The sequence below is a fragment of the Aedes albopictus genome, unplaced genomic scaffold, assembly GCF_035046485.1.
Source record: "Aedes albopictus strain Foshan unplaced genomic scaffold, AalbF5 HiC_scaffold_51, whole genome shotgun sequence".
NCBI classification, from domain to species: Eukaryota; Metazoa; Arthropoda; class Insecta; order Diptera; family Culicidae; genus Aedes; species Aedes albopictus.
The window spans coordinates 41612-57528 of record NW_026917321.1 but is presented as its reverse complement, the minus strand read 5'-3'; the positions used below and the strand labels follow the sequence as shown (position 1 = coordinate 57528).

At 36.5% G+C, this 15917-nt stretch overlaps 1 long non-coding RNA gene across 1 annotated transcript in view; it reads right to left on the bottom strand.

Annotated features, from left to right (window-relative positions):
* The window catches only part of LOC134284679 (uncharacterized), a 56395-nt gene that overhangs the window by 18720 nt on the left and 21758 nt on the right, over nt 1-15917 (bottom strand). The gene's annotated exons all lie outside the window — the stretch shown is intronic.

The window sequence follows — 15917 nt, the reverse complement described above, 5'->3', positions numbered from 1 at the left end:
AAATGCCAGTTGAATTTCTGGGGTAATACATGGAGCAATATCTGGAAAAATTTCTGCAGGGATCAAAATATGAACTTCTGCAGGAATGTTTAGGGCGATTCCTGTCTGAATCACTGAAAGTAATACTACAAGAATCTCTGACAGAATTTCTGCAGGATTCATGGAAGACCCCTTGAAGAAATTTCTGGACGCAATCATTCGGAATTTTTCAATGAAAACTCTGGAGCATTCCCGGATAAATCTCTGGTGGATAGTCCAAAAAATTCTGAAGAAATATCTGGAAAATTTCAGAAGAAATTACTAGAAGAATTTGTTGAAAATTCATTGAAAGAACTTCTAAAGCAATCCCTGTAGAAAATATTGAAGAATTTTTGAAGCATCGTTTTCCAAACTTGACTCTCGCGAACCTCCAGTCTGTCGTCACCTCGCTTTGTGTTGAATAATCGAAGCATGTTTGTAAGCGTTTGTGGGTCGCGAAATTAAGTTTGGGAAGCTATGCCCTGAAAGAATTTATGTTTATTTTTTTGAACGAATCCATAAAATAATTCATGGTGGAGTTTCTGAAGGAACCGATGGAAATAGACCTAGATGAATTCTTAGGGAAATTTCTGAAGAAATTCATATCGGAATATCTGAAGGAAGCCCTGGAGAAATTTCTTATGGAATCCTATCAAAAGAAATTCGTAGAAGGCTTTCCAAAAGGAATTCCTGGAGTTCAGGAAGAAAAAAAAATTCAAGGAAGAAAAAAAAATCAAATTAATTTCGTGGGAAATTTCTAGAAAACTTCAGAGAAACTTTTTAAGCAAACTTCGAATATTCTTAAGGAATAAATGAGGCAATTCCTGAAAGATTTCTCAAAGAAATCTTCAAAGTCAATTCTGGCAAAATTTCCAAAAATTCCGTGAAGGTTTTCTAAAGAAGCCCGAGCAGAGGAGAATATCAAATCAATAACTACGAAATCACATAAACTGTTTTAATATCTTGTTTTGCTATTATTTAACTATCAAGACATACCAAGTTTTGTTATTGTTGTACTATTGATCAACTTATCAACAATAGCATAACAGTAACAAGTTTTGAAATACCTGTCCTTTTGTTTTGTTCCATTTTTGTATACAGTTAGGACGGAAATTTCTGAACGAATCCTCTGAAAATTCCTTAAATAATATTCGGAAAAACACTTCGAAGTTCTGGAAAAACCCTTCGATACCCTGGACAAGTCTTCAAAAGAACTCCTGCCACAATCTTATTAGAAATTCCCAAAAGTAATTCTCTGAGCTATTATTAGAATTGTTGGCAAAGAAATTTCTGGAAGTTTTTTTATATTCTTTTAAAATGATTAATTTAATCTGATTCTAAATATGAATATAGTATTTTTTGATCATTTAAAGTATTGTTACTCATGTTATTGGAGGGTTTGTGAGACAAAGTAGATAACTTTATACAATAAGTACCATAATTTATTTAGTTACAATTTTGATACCATAACAAATTTTGCTTTCCGATTATTATCAATAACATATTAATATCTAAACTTGTTATTGAAATATTTTTCAAATTCAATAACAGTGCAACTAACAAAAAAGTTATTAAAATGGTTATCCAAGAACATTTTTTTTGTTATGATATTTGTTATTTTGCCGCTTATGACAGACAAGTTTATAACATAATATGTTATGCTAATAACATAAAAATCATCGATTCTATCATTCAGTTGTTTTACCCAAATAACACAGCTTTTTATGCTGTTGTTATTTCCTACTGCTCGGGAATGCCTGCCTGGAGGATTCTTGGATGAATTTTTGAAGATATCCATGTATGGTTTTAAATAAATCTTTGGTAATTTCCTGGAGGAATCTCTTAACTCTTCTAAGATGTTTAGCTAGGCACACCATTATGGCGCAGTGCACGTTCAGCGTACCTGTCTGGATTATATTGACCCCAACATCCTACTAGGGTTGAATAATTTTTGAAGCGATCACTAAAAGATTTCTGAGGAAATTAATAGCATAATGAAATCATTTGAGATATTTTGGAAGAATTTCGAGTGAAATATCTGAATAAATCTCTATGCAAAACTAGAAATCCCTGAAGAAAATGAGGGCACCAAGCTTGTACCCAATGGAGAGGTTTTGAGGTTAAACCCCTCCCAATACCAAAGTTCCATTGTAGCAAGCTCTCCTTTGCCTTTTACTGAAAATGCGAAAACCCCTCCCTTGCCGCCTTTTCTGTACACGGAACTGGAGGGCAAAAACAATTCCTTACTTTACAGAGAAGCTATTTTCGCGAGTATGAACGCACAAAAAATAATAAAAACATAGGTTGTTTTTTCTATAGTTAAAAACTATCTCATACTTGTAGTACTACTTTTACCCCAAGAGCTGGATACTCAGTGAATAACTTGGAGTAACCTCGATGACACCACTGGGTGGTATTCTCCTATCTGGTGTGCTAGCTGACTGGAGTGATAGGTCTTAAATGTCCCCTCCACAAAAAAGGCACCAAATACCGAGGAATAATATTTCTCATTTAATGTGCAACATCACGTCACGTACATTGTTTAACTGATTGAGACTCCAGGATTAGTCCTTCATACCTAAATACCAAGCTGGTTTTTTGACTCAAATGTGCCCAACCACCTCTAAATCTACAAAACTGTCCCCCATCTATGGAAAAATTCTGGATGTTCAATTTGAAGACTAACCATCTGTCGACTGATTTCAATGCGGTGTTTGACTCAGTGAAAAGAATAGAGTTATGGCAACCAAATGGTGGAGCATGGTTTTCCGCCGAAACTGCTTATACTGTTTCGTACAACACTGAATGCATTCAAATGAATGGCACGGTTTGTGTATGACACTTCGACGCCCGTCGTTACTAAACGCGGAATGGTGCGCTCTCAAATTTTTTGAAAGAGCGATTAGGAGGGATGCATGTAAGGATAGAATCGTAGTGTTGGGTTGTGATACGATGTTTCCCGAAGAAAATATTCATATCGAATTTCAAAAAGTAATTTCTACTTTCATCTTCGATATAATCAAATTCAATCTAAATGCGGAAATCTTTCCCAGCCTCCACAATTCAGTGGTAAACGATAGTTTATATCTGCATCCTTCGATCTTAAAGCTTCCTAGGTGAAACCGACAAGTTTTTCGCCTTTAAGTGCAGCAGCATAAAATTTCATTGCATCGTTCTGCTCCGTCTTCGGAATCTTCCCCACAAGCAAACGACCAAGAGCAGACTTAACTCAACCGGAAAATTACGGTGGTTTGCACTGCTGCAGCAGGGTTTCTCCGGCTCTCAAGATAATGAAATTAGTTTTGAAATCAAATAAACTCCTCCTCCTCCTCTGGTGCCACCGTATGGAAGGTGGGAATCGTAGTCGGAACTTTGTTTGCTTAGTCATACATGAGAGAGCGTTCAAGAAGATGGGATCCCTCAAGACTACTCCGGTTGTTGGCTGCCATCAGCAGCAACAAAGCCGGAATAGGAAACGCACTGCTGGCTGAGCTATTCCTGTTCATCTTCACCAGGTTCTGGTTGTGTCGAATGCACCAGCCAGCAGTCATGACTGGCGGGGCTTTATGAGAGGAAGTGTTATGCTCGCTCACTTCTCTAAGTTGTTGTTCCGTTGAAGTAATTTGCTGTTGTTAATTCAATTTGCGTTTTCCTTTTTACCGCTTGTGTGGCGCCGCACAGAGAGATGTATTCGTGAAAATGTGGCCAAAAGAGTTCTCCCTGCTGATCAATATGAAACAGAGTTGCGCTCTGTCACTATCAAGGGTTAGAAAATCGCTGATTTTGATAGGCTGACTGCAATACAAGTCAGCTTGCGCTCTGTGGTATCATCGTTGCTTTTATATTGGTGTGTATGAGATTGCGAATGGTTTCAAAATTATTTTTAAAATCCAACGAAAGATTTAATAAGTTTAGATTGAAGTCTTAGATTGAACTGCAAAATCACAAGTATGGCAAGATAGTCATTCAAAAGTGTGAGTTTTTGATAAAACTACCAAAATATCAGATCAATTGCAATGATATCTGGTGAGTACTACATGTATCAAATAATTTTAACCTAATAATGTTTGAATAATGTTTTCTCCAGATGCTCAGATAGCCCTCAGTTTCAATGGTACAACCCATTGTGCATCATTCCAAAGTACGGCTCACTACAACATGATTTCGTTCCACATTTCGCACGACAAGGTGTGAAAGATTGTGTCAGTACATTACGAAAGAGAAACCTACGAGTGAAAGTTATACCAAACTAAATCACGAACGTCGTACTGCTCGTGTTCATGCATTTTCTTGCTAAAATTAGTTTTGTTTCTAAAAAGCGCAATATGGAAGAGAATGTTGTTGAAATGAATTATTTCTTATCTGTCCTTTTCATGAGTAACTAACAATTTAACAGAATGCAAAAGATTTCAATATTTGGTTCTTGGTGATAATTAAAAGAACTGCAATTGCACAGGTTGTTTTTCTGCCATTACACAGTCTGTTATGAACCAATTCACATGAGAATTTGCACACATGGAGACACGATCAGTACTGCGAAAAATCAAGCCAAAAAGGTTTAAAATTGACAAAGTTATTGCAAAACACAACCCGTGTAAAAAAAATCGAGTGTATAGACTGTTCCAGAAATTATAAGCGGAGCTTTGCAGGCCAGCCATTTGGGAATGAATACATAAACAAACACACATATTTTGCTCTATTTAAGGCGAAACTAGAAGCATTTCCTCACTTTTTGATTTTTTATTTTTTATTAAATAACGAAGCAATATTTTCACAATCGGTTTTCGTACACTTGTAGAGTATGGATCAAGGTATCTTCCGACTTTTTTGTAGTGGAAAACGTTTTTCATTTTTGAAAAAAATATTTTTGAACAACATTTCACAAAAATGGTTTCAGCAAAAATGGAAAACATTTTGCCCACAAAAAATTCAGAAGATACCTTGATTCATACTCTACATATGTACGAAAACCGATTTTGCGAATATTGCTTCGTTATTTAATAAAAAATCAAAAACCAAAAAAAAAAAATGAGAAAATGCTTCCACTAAATACCGGTAATCAAAAGTGACATTTGACTTTTGGTTAGTAAGTGGCAGAACATTCCTTTGTGATACCTTAAAAACGTTTTGAACAAATTGCACTATTTTTAGAAAACCATGTTTAACCATTTTTCTTCTATGGAGAAAACTAAACTAGATAAAAATCTAAAAAAAAAATACATTCATGAATACACGTATCGATTACGCAATCATTAGATTTCGTTTCAAATATAGGCTTTCGGACCTGAAGTTTAATTCAATTTCAAAAATCTATTTTTCCAAAAAACATGTTTTTCACAATCTATAGCATGTGTAAAACTATAATTTTATTTAAGCATCAGCAAAAGCAATGCCTTAGCTGTGGAGCGGACCTGGTGTGATGGTTAGGACACTTGACTATCACGCCGAGGACTTGGGATCGAATCCCACTCCCGACAAACTCGCAAAATGTGAGTTCTTCCTTCGGAAGGGAAGTAAAGCGTGAGTCCCGAGATGAACTAGCCAACCCGGGTAGAGCGAAATGGCAAATGAAGGGTAAATTTTACCATTAAAATAGAATGTTTGAATGGCAAAATTTGCTATTAGTTTGTTTGAAATAAGAGTTAAAATAACAAAAATAATAACAAAATTTCTATGGCATAACAACTAAAGAATAACCGATTTTGCCATTGTAATAACAAAAGAATAGCAAAAAGAATGTCAAAATAATAACATATTTTAATATGATGGTAAATTATGTTATTGTTTTGATATTGTGACAGGATAGTATGATAGTAACATTTGTTATTAATATGTTATTGTATTATTTAATAATGACTCGCCAATTACAAGTTTTACAATGATAGCATATTTTGTTATTTATATGTCATCCTGAGCTATTCACAAAAAACTAGAGAATTGCAAATTTAGATATGATGACAAAATATGTTATTCTTTAGTTATTGGTTTGTTATTCACCTCTACCCGGGAAGTGCCAAAAATCTTGTTAATACAGATAAAAAAATGCCTTAGCTTCATTTTGCGCAAAGTGAAATATTTGTTTTGTCGTAGGATCATGTTTGAAAATTCCAAAGAAGAATGTCGAAAAAAATCCTGGGAGCAATAGGGTCCTAAAATTAAAGACGAAATCTCGTTTGTATTGAATAATACGATCAAGCATGGTATTCTATAATCGGAATTGTACTTTACTCGAACTTGAAAAACAAAGGAATAATGAGAAAATTCGAAATAAGTAAAATGGTAAATAGTTCTACTTTGACAGTTGAGGTCAACCTTGTGTGACTGAGCTCGACATTTTTCGCACTGGGATTTCAAAAAGGTTCCTATCTGACATACACGGCGAAAAAAATCACTCAAGTATGTGTTATAAGCTAGGGACGAGACAAAAGGCTAAAAAAATTAAAATTATATATTTTCAACTACGGTCAATAAAAACGTCAAAAAATGAGTAAATATGTACTCTTGAACCATATATTGTGGTTTAAAACAAGAATCCCGATAGGACTTTAGGAGCCTATTGCTGAAGAACTTCCGGGAAAAATGCTGAAATAATCCGTAAAAGTGGAAGGGAGCAACAAATGAAAAAAATCCGGAAGGAATCTCTGATAGAATCCAATGGGCAGTGGATTCTCAAGAAGAATTTTAAAAAAATCCAGGATTGGCCCAAACGGATGGCGGAAGAGGTCCTTACAATAACAACGGGGGAAATCTAAAAAACGAAAGATGTTTTTTTTTTTTAAGATTCCTTGGGAGAATTTTGGGATGAATCCCTAAAGGAAATCCCAGAAAAATGAATGAAATGTCGAGAGGGATCAATTAAGGAGTCCTGGAAAGAATTCTTACTGTCGCTGCCGGAAAACAGTCCTGAAAGAATCCCGGGAGAAATCACTAGAGAAATCCCGGATGGTATTGATGAATTAAAAATCTGGGAGGAATCACTGCAGAATTCTCTGGAGTAACTCGTCAAAAACTCGGAGATGTTCCCGGAAGAAATGCTGGAAGGAATTGCAAGAAAACTGAAGATGAGTTCTTGAAAGAATCCAGGAAGATCCGATGAAGGAATTTTGGAAAGAATTCCTCAAGGCATACAGGGGAAAATCGCTAACAAAATTCCTAGGAAAATGCTGGAAAATCTCTGTAAGAATCCCGAAGGTGAAAATTGAAGAAATCCCGCTTGGAATCACCGAGAGAATCCCACGAGGAATCGTTGATGAAAACCCTGGAAGTATTTATTTTTACCGGGAGAAAATCCGTTAGGAATCCCTGGGAGATCGAAAGGGATCCCGGAGGACTTCCTGAAGGATTTTCGTAGAAATTCTGGAAATAATCTTGGGAGAAAACCCTTTTAGCATGTCGGAAGAACCCTCTGACAGAATTCAGAGAGGAATATTTGAAGGTATCCCTGGAAGAATACCGATTGCAATACCGGGAGGAATTCCAGGAGAAAGCATGAACGAATTGTTCTTAGGAGGAATCACAAATTTAGTTTTGCTACGAATCCAAAAATAATTATCTAGAAGAATTGCTGAATATCCCAACAAACATTTTTGTTGTACAAGAGTTTATGAGATCTTCTTTCCAAAAGCGTTTGCTCTATAAGCCGTTATGCAGCTACTTTTGTTAGTAGGGATTTATACCGATAAATCCCTGAGGCAAACCTTCTTCAAGGTATTCAATATATTGGAATTTACTTGTGCTTGTCATGGAAGTTTAACGCCTCCAAAAAATATACATTATCATTTTGTTATTCAGTTATCTTTAATGGTAATATGAATGTGGGATAATAAAATTGATATATCATGTAGCTGAATTTGGTTTAGAATTTCCATCGATACCGATAGATTGAACATGTTGATAGTTGAACTGTTTTCTCAGCATTTTTGTAGATAATTATTGTTGCATTTCCTTAAAAAAAAAACTTTCACCAATGTTTTCGCATGACTGATACGTAATAGTTGCTGTTTGAATAGAATATACAGAACACCCTGTATGTGGACTAAGATACCCGAGATATAATCTAAATCAGAAATTTTCAATTGTAAATCTTGAAAACGTTATCTTATAAACTGCTCATTGAGTCGAGATATTAGCAACAATCGTTATCTCACATCAGTGTAACTTGTTCGAAGGATTTCTAGCTACTAATTGCAAGTTTGGCCAGATAATCATATTTATGGAGAAAACTTAAATAAACCACTTCAAATCCACTGTTCTATTATTAAGTTTAGGATACTGGGTATACCGTTATTGCGGCACAACAGTATCAACAGAAACTGTGATATTCCGGATAATTAAAACTGTTTTGCAATTTCGAATATGGGATCTATTGCTGTAGTAATATTTTTTTTGCAATTTTAAAAACGGTACTTTTTCGAAGCTCAAATCACATTTTAAAATACTTATAGGATTCCAGCAGCTTTGGGAACTCCAGGAAGCATTTATCAAGTTCAGAAAGTTGAAACGGGTACACAGAATAAAAAATGTACCGTAATTCGGGGTCAAATTGATCACTTTAAAACAACTTTTGCGGATAACATCAGTGCCTGTTCAAATATTACCAAAAGAATTTCTGTAAAACCAGTACCCAGTGGATCTCCATGAAACCATGTGACAGAATTTTGTTCAACAAATTTAAACTTTAAGTTAAATAACTTCAAATATCAAAATATTGGAAATGCCACTTTGGGGCGAAATTGATCAGTATACAATTAAGCATCGGTTGGAAAGGAAAATTTCCTTCGCCACTTAATTTTGCTCTTCTAAAACCGAATAACGCGTTTAAAATCTTACAACTAGAGAATTTATTACTTTAAACGCAAAATTGAATTTCAAAATTTCCCCTTAAACGCCTAAAGTTAGGCAATTTCATTTAACAATCAGTGATTTCTATCACAAAAAATGACTATTTCTTCATAAAATGAACTTTATATAACAATTTCATTTTCTGATTAGCTGCATTACATCCCTACCAAGGCTCTACAAAAATGTTAAAACAGAGAATTCACGGGAAGTCCTATTAGCAATTGATTGTTTAGTAGCAATGATTTAAGCTAAATGAGAAATACATTGCAAATTCCTTGAAAAAATAAGGCAAAACTAACATTTTCTAAAAAAAATAAATGTCTACACTGATCTCTAGACATCTACGAATCAGATGACGTAAAAAGTTTAAGATCATTACGACGCTTAAGAGTTCCTAGTATGGAATTACAATGTAGTATCCGAGTGATCAATTTCACCCCGCTGATCAATTTGACCCCGGTTTACGGTAATTAAAATTCAGCGAGAAATCATGCACATAAAGGGAATGCTGGAGCTAGTGTTCTTTTACATGAGATATGATGTAAAATTAAATTACCTTCGTGTAAATTTCCGCCAACCATCGCGTAAACCGTCATGGACACCAACCGGTTACGCGACTATTAGCGGAAATTTACACGAACGTAACGTAATTTTACATGATATCTCATGTAAATATGCACTAACTCTAGCATTCCCTTTATGTGCATGATTTTTCGCTGAATTTTACATGAACATTTTTTTCTGTGTAGGGTAAGATAAAACAGTGGGTTCACGTAATGCATGGTTTCCCAAACTGTTGGTCGCGGTGTACCAAACTCAGCTTGCCCCGGTGTACCTTACACAGATAAAAATAATGAGATTTACACGTCATGTAAACTTCACTTAAGTGATGTAAATTTATTGTTATGATGGTTTACATGATATATCATGTAAACTTGTGTTATATGTCATGTAAACTGTCAGAGTCATGCTGAATTACATGACATATAATGGAAGTTTACATGATGTTTTATGACTTTTACATGGTATGTCATGTAAACTTCTGTGATATCCCACGCTCCAATTATGTGCATCATATGTCACAGAATTTTACACTCTTTTTTCGATCTGTGTAGCTTGAATGCTTATATTCTGTACAATACGTACCATACAAGTCGGCCTCCAAATGTCGTATGCAAGTTAAGTGCCTCATTTAAGGTAAAACATCATTGTTCGATGCTTCGTTCGTCAGATTTGTCTGAATTTTGAATGGAACATTGAAATAGGGTTTCGCAATGTTTTACATTAAGTTAAATTAGCATGGAATGGTACTGCAGTCAAAAAAGCACCAAATCGCAAATTTTGTCGTATATCTAAATTGCGGTAATGCTCAAAGTTGTGACGTGCCGGAGCAAATCTGCAAAGCCCGGATTCGAATTCAGCGGCCCAAAATCTGTCACAGACACATAAATTTGCTTTTGAGATCAGCAGATACATAAAAAAAGAATCTTACTGAGAATTGTAAAATGATTTTCTCAGGAATCTTCTCCAGCTGTCCTTGACAGTTGGTTAGGGAATCAATTTACCCAAGTTTCAACTACGTCAATGCAGTAGAAACCGTATACTAGAAACGTAAAAACGTATACTTTAAAAATTGAGAGGCAAATCGCAGATGAAAGATAGTTATTTACACGGCGTCTCATGTCTCCTTAAGTAAAATCTTTCAAGGTTCTTCTATGGAATTTGTCATTTAGGTTCGAAAACTTATCCCAAAAGTATTTTGAGGTGGGACGTATGGATTTTTCATGGGGTCATGTTTAATATGCGATTTAGTACTAAGTAACAGAAAGTAACGGCAGATTCAGAAACTGCAGGACAGTTTGGACGACCTTAAATATCCGCCTAGCTACAACGTGGTGGCACCATACCCTAAGTGGTTTTGCAACAATATAGGCCCTCTTATCTCCTTGAACGAGCGCCAGCACATCGGAAGCCAGCATATCGTGAAGTACTCATTTCAAGCAAATCGTGGAGCTACGTGGCCGTGCGGTTAGCGTCACCAAGCGCATAAACGTACTCTGCCATGGAGTGAGGGTTCGATTCCCGCTCCGAGTGATGAAACTTTTCACAAGAAATGTTTCTTCCTCGTATCCACTGGTGCTCGTAATGTATGTCGTGTCCGTTGTCTAGTGTTAAGTTTTGTTCAGTCTGTACAGCTTCTGGCTTTAAAAGTCCATGTCTTTTTAAAAACCGATTCTGGATGGACCTCTGATACTGTTCCTCTCCCGATGGAACGCTTCGGATCTGTGGTATAGACCCCAATACCATGTTAAGTCCAGTCATGTAGGACAGTGGTTGCTGCTCCAAACTACGGAAGTGCCACTAGATCGCGATGGGTGCCAAACGAAAGATTGACGTTGATTTCAATTAGATCTGTGCTTATCGGTCCCAGCGGTGGAATTGCCGTTAGGTTGTGGCGGAAACCCCGCGGACCGTAGCTGTAGGTCGCGAAAATTTCAAGTTAATCACAGCGGTCACTACACGTAGCCCCCACCCATCGGAATCATGATGATTCCCCATGACTATGGCGGGAATAAGGTACAAGCCAAGTCAAGTCCAGGCAACTGGTCCGGATGCACCAGGTTGGTGGTCCCTATTCAGCACTCCAGGGCTTTTTGGACGGGGCACGGTGTGTTGAAACACGATTATTATCGCACTTTCATGAACCTAAAATATTTTTTCGTTATAAGTCAGCCTTAGCTGTGTAGATTAAGATTCTGGAGGTTAAAAAATCTTTCATCGGGGAAAATGAAAATAAACTCGATTTTAGTATTTTACCACTTTTCTCATATAATATGGTGTATCACGCAAATCTGATAAACCTAAACTACGCTACAAAAAGTCCTCTACTAATAATAAATTTGAAACCATTTAGAGAGAGACGAATGCAAAAGTCTTTACAACGAGTTTAAATTTGTTTGGCGTTCGTTTCATGTGTCCAGCCCATTGCAGTCTGCCAAAAGTCATAAATCATTAAACAAATATGGGGACTCAATAACGCTATATTTTGAAATTTATGTAAACTGTCCAATTCAGTTATTTTTGAACAAGTTAAGCAGAAATACTGATAGCTCTTCGAATATAATAAGAACTAATAAGTATTTTGTGCTCTGATTTTACAGGGCTCGATGTTTTACTAACAAGTGAAAGTTCATCCTATGAATACTTTTCTTCGCATGTTGGACACTTAGGGCCGATTTCTTCACCCTGGCTTAAGCGTTAAACCAGGTTTAACTATATGGGTAAGCCTGGTTAACCGGTTAATCCGAGGTGAAGAACTCAGCCCTTAGAGAATAGCTTTTAATTACTCTTTCGGCACACGCCCTTGATACACGTACTTTAAATTAAACATATGTAATCATTTTTTACAGTGAAATCAATCAATGTTTGGTTGAAACAGTTTAAATATGATGATGATGAACCTGGGCGTGTTAGTGGAATACATGTACGTAAAAAGAAAATCGGATTAAGTACTAGACACTGAAGATGACCTAACAGTTGAGGTCGAGCTACGTATCTGCCAAAGATTGCAAAATCTTAATGGAAATCAAAGAAACAGTACTTAACTCCATTTTCTTTTTATTTAGTTTTAGATATGTTCATGTTACATTGTTGTTTATGCTGAGAAAAATATTATCTAAATTTACAGATAAAATAAAAATTGAAAATGTAGAACAAGATTAAGAAGACATCAATGTTTTGGAAATGTCAGAAAGTATAAAAAACAACACACGATGATGCGCAAAGTGAGGCAATATTGACGCATTTTGAGATTTCAATACAACCTTTGAAGAACTGTTATTAGTTCTTCTGTGCTTCATTTCAGAATCATTGGATGGTATTGATACATTTTGATTGCTTAATAATTATAATACATGGAAGATGGTTGGAAGGTATCGAGTATACGGGTAACTTTTGTAATTCAACTCTAATGGATAGTTTCCACTTTGTAAGTAAAGTGCAGTGGTCTTTCAGTTATCTGACTAGTCGTTTTAATCACCATTCCTTTTTTATTTCGTTTTTATCACGCTCTTCAAGAACAAGTGACATTTCTCCCCATACTGAATCTGTTGTCAAACTCACTATGCAAAATAGAAAGGAATTTTACTTGGGAAAAAGAAACTTTATTTTATGCAATCATAACATTGAAACCATTAAAATGCATGAAATTTTTATCCAGACCAAAGTGTTTATAAAAAAAAATACAGATAACCCAGACGAACATAGAAAAAAATCACTGCACGAGACTTCTATTATTGAAATTCATCAGGTTACTTGCAAATTTATTTGTTTCCAATATATTCTAGGCTTATACTATAAGATGACATTCACATTGACATATTATATTACGCATGCGTTGCATTCGGTAGGGTAAATTCTTAATAAAAACTTGCGATGTTTTGAAAAAGATTTCAATAAAATTTGTATAATTTTCCTTGAACAAAAGATTGTTTGATTAAAACAATTTGTTATGACATTCAAATTGTTTATCATGACTCTATAATATCAAGTTAACACGCTGTTTCATCTTACCCCGGTGTACCTTATTTTAAACCAAATGTTGAATAATCATTTTTGAATACATTAACATAATATGACAACGCCAATCTCATGTATTATTTAAGTATTTGAGACTCAACAGCCCACATAATCCTAAAGGTATCATTTTATAAGTAACAAAGAGATAACTGCAGTGAGACTATTCAATGAACAAAATCCACAGTCTTTGAAAATTTTAAGATTCTGTATGAACAAAAGTCCTCAACAGATCAGAGGCAGAACTTTTACAAATAAGTCACACACGCTCAGTATAGTCGACTCATACTTTTTGGCAAATAATCATGTGGATGTAGTTTGACATGCAAAGTATGTGCAATTAATACCCGCCATTTCAGGCAAATTAGTACATGAAGAATATGTTCTGCAAATGGTATAAGTCACAGGTGTGTGATGCTTCCCCAAATGTATGAGTCGAACTAATGGGAAGTATTTGTTTACCTCCATTACGAATACTTATGTACCAGACATATGAAAGGAATGAAGAGTTTTATGATTTATGATTTTCGGCAGACTTCAGTGGGCTGGACACATGAAACGAACGCCAAACAAATTTAAACTCGTTGTAAAGACTTTTGCATTCGTTTCTCTCTGAATAGTTTGTTATTATAAAGGGGACTTTTTGTAGCGTAAGTTAGGTTTATCAGATTTGCGTGATATTATATGAAAAAAGTGGTAAAATACTAAAATCAAGTTTATATTCATTTTCCCCGATGAAAGATTTTTTAACCTCCAGAATCTTAATCTACACAGCTAAGGCTGACTTATAACGAAAAAATATTTTAGGTTCATGAAAGTGCGATAATAATCGTGTTTCAACACACCGTGCGGGGTTTGGCACGCCCTACAGAGCCCAGTTTGGCCAGAGTCTCGACGGCATGCGGCAGCCCGGTGGGTGCCTCACACGTGCAGCCCTACCAGTTTTGCTGCTTCCTTCTCGTAATAACCGTGTCGTCGATCCGAATCGTTGTAACTAATCTTTGACCAAGCCAAATGGAGAATAACATGCTTCTGGAGTCAGCCTTTTAATTGATCAAGCCATCCAGCGTTACCATATACAGGACGCTGATAACTCCGGAGGTCCACTACACAAGCTCTACGTGAGTTAATGTAATGCATGTATAACTAAATTTGGACATAAATTTAGGAGTTATTGGAACTCATGCGATTCCGATAACATAGACTACAAGCGTGTCATGCTCTTAGAGAAATGAGAGAAAACGGTGAGCTACATGCAAAGTTTTGTGGCAACAACGACCTGGTGATTGGGGGCTCGTTCTTTCTCCATCGACCATTGCTTAGATCCACGTTGGTCTCTCGTGATCGATATATCGAAATCCAAATAGAATACATTTGCTTTAGCTGAAAGATGGCGTCGGAACCTTCTTGTTGTTCAGAGGTGCTGACGTCGCGTCCGACCATTAGCTTCTAATCGGCGAGATCCGGCTACATCGGATCCAGCCGCAGGAGGAAAAACTCGAATGACGATTCAACACAAGCCGACTAGTAGATCCAGCTGTGAAGAGATCGTACGGTGACGAACTTGGAACTCGAGCAGCGGATGTTCTGGAAGGAAGCAGTCTACACCTTTATTAAAATCAGTTAGAACAACTTGGATGAGATACGTACTTAGCAGCAAGAATGGTTCACTGATGTAACTTGGTGGAAAATTGAGGAGCGCAGAAAAGCAAAGGCCGCGACAGAGTGGGCAAGAACCACAGCAGCCAAATACGAGTCCCGTCAACGGTATTCTGCTCTATCAAAAAAGAAGTCAAATTCTGCTGCAAATTGGACAAGTGAACGTGAAAAGGACTCCCTGGCTGACGAAGTGAACAAAGCCGCCACAACCGGTGATATCGGCCTCCTTCTCTCACTGTCATCCGAGGATGCCAGGAAAGACACTACTGGATAGTTACTCACAGACCCAACTAACCAGCAAAAACGTGGTTTGAGCACTTCGAATAACTTTTGCAAGTTTCGACGTCTGACCAAGCATTAACATCTAGGCATGAATAACCTAGAACAACCTTTCTCAAACTTTAAAACCGTCGCGTGTATTTATTATGGGACTGGTGGGTCGTGACCCATTGTTTAAGAAATACGTCCCTAGAGTACGCATCGCTGAATCGTTGAATATCAATACGGAGAACCCCTTAAACATTACTTGCTGGGCAAGCAATGGAGAAGGTTTCTTGACAGTCAGCTAGGGTCAGACGGCGGTATCAAGTTCAACAGGAGCACGGATTGAGAAAGCTGATTCTCAGCCAGATACACAAACAAACTAAGGCAATGCTCTGACGGATGCAGGCAGAATTCCACGGACGATCCTTTGTGAATCATACAGTACGCTTAGTTTCACCATGGAGTTCATTATTGCATTCCAAAAGTCTTGCTATGTGGTGTTTATTAATCACGAAAATCTGTGAGAAAAAGAACACACTTGGGGAGCCCTGAGACCTAAG